This window comes from Gavialis gangeticus, unplaced genomic scaffold, assembly GCF_001723915.1.
Source record: "Gavialis gangeticus isolate Ggan-Ray unplaced genomic scaffold, GavGan_comp1, whole genome shotgun sequence".
NCBI classification, from domain to species: Eukaryota; Metazoa; Chordata; order Crocodylia; family Gavialidae; genus Gavialis; species Gavialis gangeticus.
Genome location: NW_017728995.1, coordinates 63,805,644 through 63,811,269, shown reverse-complemented (window position 1 = coordinate 63,811,269; position 5,626 = coordinate 63,805,644).

The window sequence follows — 5,626 nt, the reverse complement described above, 5'->3', positions numbered from 1 at the left end:
CTGTCCCTGCCTGCCTCCCCCACCCCCCCATCATTCTTAATGGGCAATTAGCTAGTAAGTATATAAAAATGAAGTGCAAACTTGCTTTGAAAAAGTTTAAATAGTTTTCAACATCTGTACAACATAAATATTATTGTGTTCATACTGTACAATTAAACTTGGTTCTTAAATAGTGCAGTTCTGGGCAAATTCCTCATTAGGAAGTTGATATTGTGCCACACTAGAATTGTTTGGAACCTTTGTTGGTTCAAAAGTTGCCCCTATCTGAAACTTAAAATCAAAGACCATTCTTGTCTAAGGAGGGCAAAGTATACCATTTAAATGTAACAATTTTTAGGCCTGTATAAACTTGGGTTAGTTAGTAGTGTCTGTGACAACTCAAACTAAGACAAAATCAGCAGTATAGCTCAATACACTTTTACCAAAGTGATAGCAAAGCAGCTAGAGTTTGGAAAAAATATTATTGCAATTGCAAGAGAAGAATTTGTAGCAAGTCTTCTGTAACCAGAGCCTGTGGCAGTCATATAAAATAAGGGCCAACAAAACCAGTACAAAAACCATATAGAAGCAATACATGAAACGTAATACCACTATGTTGCAAAGTTAAATCTTGTGCTAGCTTATGTGGATGTAAAAAATCATCAGGACTAACACTAGGGCGTACCCTGCAAATGTGCACATTTTAACTGTATAAAGAGAATCTAAGGGAAATATCTTTTAACCTGTTCTCTTATAGGCTTCCATAAATGTGCTTGTTGGAAGTGTATGACAGTAAGTTGAATGTCTCTACGTAAGTCGTATAACTGAGTAAACATTGTGTACTTTGAATTCCTCTGAAAACCCAGATTAGAGCAATGGCAAATATTTCTGGTGTGTACAATATTCTTTTCCACTGCAACACTTTCTTACCTATTATTTTGCTTAAAATAGGATTGACAGACTGCTGTAAAACCAACCACTTCCTTTTGTAGTGGGATATTACAGAAGATGAGGTGCAGATAACCTCACACAAAAGTATACAGTACATCTCTTGTAGAGAAGGAAAGGGTAGGACAATCTAGCATTTTCAGTGAAACACTAGATTCAGTACACATGATATCCTAAAGCAAGTAGAAGAGTGAGAGATTCCAGCTACATTTTTACATTGCTGTGTACATTTTGGATGGGAAACAATGAAAGACGAATAACTAAACCTTTTTCATTAAACACCTGTTACCCTATTTACTGGGGGAAGAGGAGGGCTATAAAGGTTCAGATTAAGTTTAAAGCATGGAAGAGGGGGAGCAACATCCATTCTTATGCGGGCTACCAAGTACCCACTTTGCTTCCTTTCCAGTTGCAGCTCTACCTAATTGATGCTCCTTGAAAATGTACTGGCACTTCGGATAGGGAACAGCTATTCTTCATGATACTAAGTGAATGCTCACAATGAGACTGGTGATTCTTCAACCTATAATAATGCCTGTCCTCTGCTGAAAATATTTTTTGTGGAGTAGACTACTGCCTTGGTGTAAGCACAAGTAGAAAAAGGCTCAAATTACTTTCCAGACTACCATGCTCTGTTATGCAGGTGTATCTTCTGCTGACTGCAGTGGGGTCTGCACAGATTACCGAGCACAGAATTTAGCCTTTGGTTTTGCTCTGCAGTTTCACAACACATTCTGAAATAGGTTTTACACATTAAACATTTATAAAAAATGGGGCAAACTTGCAGTGGCTGCAGTGAAATACAGTGTTTCTGGGTTTTGTTCTTGGTCCTTGCACTTAGAGTCTGCTCAACACTTTAATCAAAGTTATGGAAAGTATTTAGAAAGAGGAAACAAGTTCTGGAGATAATATCTCTGGCTGGGTTACCCTGGTACAACTTCTACCAGTTTGCTTGAAATCCTGGCATGTTGTAGAAAAAAGGGTTTGTTTTTCCCTCAGAACTCCTTCCATAGTGTCCAGTCAGTACTGGAAAACTGGGATCAAAACCTTTAGTGTCTTCCTTTACAAGGCAACAGAAAAGAGAAGACGGAATCCTTTTAGGGCATGTTCCAAAAGTCATTAGTCAATTGATATTAACATGAATCTTTCTATGAGCTTTGGATCAAGCTGTCAACCACCTGATATTAATAGTGTGATTATAGAACTGAAAATTTTCCTGTGCTACATAATATGCCAAGTAGTTGTTCTTGGTGGGATTTAAGAAGTGCAGTCTTGAGTTGGTGCCATGTTCCCTCAAACAATTCTACTTGAATTAAACCTGCCTGGGAATATACTCTTTAAAGATACTTCCTATCAAGGCCACAATCCAAACCCATTGAATTCAATGGAAAGTCTCCCAGTGACTTCAATGGGTTTTGGATGAAGGCCTAATAACATGAGGGATTCTGTTACAATATTGATTTGGCTAGAACTATCCTCAGCCATATTTCAGATGTGACATCAGGGAGTTTGTAGATTTGAGAAACTGATCTGACTCACTGGCAATGCCCAAGAAGTGTCATCACAATGAAGGCAGAAAAGGAGCGCTTTGCATCTATCCTTATTCTCTACAGGAAGAAACAGTAAACATCTTCGGCTGGCCAATATCCAACTAATTCCCTTTATGCTAAGTTTTCCTCCTGCACTTTCCGTGCTGTTTTCCCAATTTTTAAAATTTCAACAGGACGCTTCTCTTTATGTTCTAGAATTTGATACCAAATTATTTACAAACTGCATCTGATATTAAGAGGCACGTTATCTAGTATGAAAATCATAGGAAGGCAGGGAAAGGAGTTAAAATTGAATGAAGTGCTAATTGAAAATTTAAGGACAAATTTTCTAATATCTCTAGAGATTATCCACTGAAGGCTAATTAATTGTTCCCAGTACAGTATTTTTTATAAACCAGGTATTTTCTACTCCTATTCACTTTTATTTGTCTATCTTGCATGAACACCACATTGAAATAAAATCTAGGAGCAATGGGTGGGCCTTTTAGGTTATTTGTTTTAAGATGACTAATGTTTAGCATACAAATTGAGTTACAGTGGAGCAGTGATTCTCAACCTTTTTAAACTCAAGGCGACCTTCCATACCTTTTGTGAATTGAGGAGTACCTCTTTTCAAATAGCTAACATTTTTTTTATTAGTTACCTCCTTGCAGCGGGACTGAATCAGTAGCCAGGCAGGGATGAGCCTGATTAGGGCACGTGTAGATGAAACACGGGCCCTAAATTGAAGCGGTGGGTTTTTAAACCCCTTGCTTCAATTTAGGGCAAAGTAAAAACCTTGTGTCGTGCATGCACCCTGCACTTAACTGCCTCTCCAGTGGCGAAGAGGGGAGGGTGAGCTGCTGATGGGTGGAGCGGTCCATAGGCTGTGAGGGGGGCTGGTGCTTCCATCCGCAGCAGCGGTGCTCCCCCCTGCCCCCCCAGTTGGCACCTGCCCCCCGCCCGCAGGCACCTGGCTTTGGCGGTCCCAGGAGGCATTGCAGTTGTAGAGGGAAGCACCAGGCACCCATGCAGCTTAGGCAGACTCTAGGGGTAGAGGACAGAAAATCAGGATCGCCGCTTTTCATGGGTGGAGACCTGCCTTCCCGGGCTGCTGCCTGCAGGGCTTCTTACAGAGCTGCACGAAGCCCAGTGCTTCGCTCTACAGCTCTGGGACAGCAAACTAACTCCTCAAAGGAGTTTTAGTTTGCTGTGTCCCAAGTCATTTAAGGTGCATTACACTGCCGAATTTCCTATAGAGGCTGGAATTAATGCGCAGTACACTGCCGAGGCATGCAAACACCAACACCGTTAAAGTGGTGCAAAAGCATTTAGCCCGCTTTAAAGTGTCGTGCACACATGCCCCTCGTTTTGTCTACACACGGCCTGATGAGACTGCATTTATCTCTTCATACCTGCTTATCTCCTCAGACCTTGCAGCACTCTTCAAAATATTTCATAGTACCCCAAGATACCCTGGCACCCTGCCTGAAAATCACTGCAGTAGAGCCTAGATGCTTTAACTAAGCTTTAGCTCCCACTTGCTGGGCTGGTATAAAAGCATACCATAACACAGAACCTCCAGAAAGACTTCACAATTTTAAATACTGAAACAAAGACTGGGTGGAATCAACTGTCCCTGTGTTGTAGTAACAAAAATAAGAGGTATGGACAAATGAACAATTCATTGCAGGGTGTAAGGGGGAGCGTCTTTGCACCTAATACATAATTACCCGTATACATGCTCAGTGGAAGCTAAACTGGGGCAGCACAAGGGGGATAAGCTACTGCATTTTAGCTTCCATTTACTGCAGGATAGAAACCATACACACCAGTAGATGTCATAGAACAACTGACTTCTGGGGAAGCCTGCCCTCTGTCCCAGAGTAAGCTGATCAGATATATTCATTCCAAGTGACAGGTTCACGATCACTGGAATGTTGTGGCAGAACTGGAAATGGATTCCAGTTCACATGAACTGCTGAGTAGCTCCTTAAATACCAACCCATCTTCCCTTGAAGCGCATCTTTTGCATCAGATTGGCCTGGACTGATGTTGAATACAACCTTTACTACAGAAGTGTAAAATCTGATGGATGGTGTTGGCTGATGTATTACAGATACCATATTCCTCATCACAAAGACAGATTGTATTCCCAGTACTTCAGTGACTGGGAGGAACCCTGACAATGACACAAATGAGGGGCCTGTTGCTAGCAGTGAGTTTAAGGCTTAAACACGTGCTGCCAAAATTATGTGCAATTTGAATTCCTGGTGACAGTTGCATTCACACTGGGATACCCCCTTGAGACAAAAGCCTCTAGTTGAACTACTGCATATGTGACAAGCAAATTATTTCATCACTCTCGAAATACCGTTTCATGCCAATCATTTTAATACAGTAGGCTATGCATTACTTCTAGCAGGCAAGGAGCTCATCAGCAAGAAACCAGCAGCGCCACTCAGAAGGACAGCCTCATTCTTTAAATACTAGGGAGCTACGTACATCTGCACTATTGCTTCTTTTCCCCAGATGTATTGAGTGTGCAATAACAATTATTTCTAGCTGAGTTCCTCTGCTTGGGCTGGGATTTCTTGGCCCTGCTCATCACACTAATTAGCAGCAGTGCTGCAGACATTAACCAGTTCAATTAGTTAGAATGGCCACTAAGATAGGAATTGATTGAAAAGACCCCATTAACTTTCTCAAAACAAAAAAAAAGGCAAGAGAAGCCACCATATGGTGGAAACACACTTGTTCTGTGGTAGCTAATGTAATGAGGGTTTCACGCAATTTGTTGGCTAGCATTTTAGGGTGGTTTCAAGCTTTGCTTCATTAGTTGATATACAGGTAAGGTCTATAGATTTTTAAAGGGGAACATCTAATTCATAGAAAAACGTGTTAAACTTATCCTTAGCATAACTCCATTCAGATCAGTGACTTATGTCAAGGTTCAGTTTACTGTTTTATTTGTTTAAAAGCATCTTTGTTTTTTTTTAAATTTCTGCTTGCTGATGAGTCTGCAGAGAAGGGAGTTTCAGGAAATAGCTTGTGTTTCCTTTCTGGAGACAAATGGTTTTCTATAGTTCAACTTTGGACCTTTTCTCTACCTGCAATTACTACAGTTACTATTTCATTCCAGTATTGTTCCCCCTTGCCAGAATAGATGG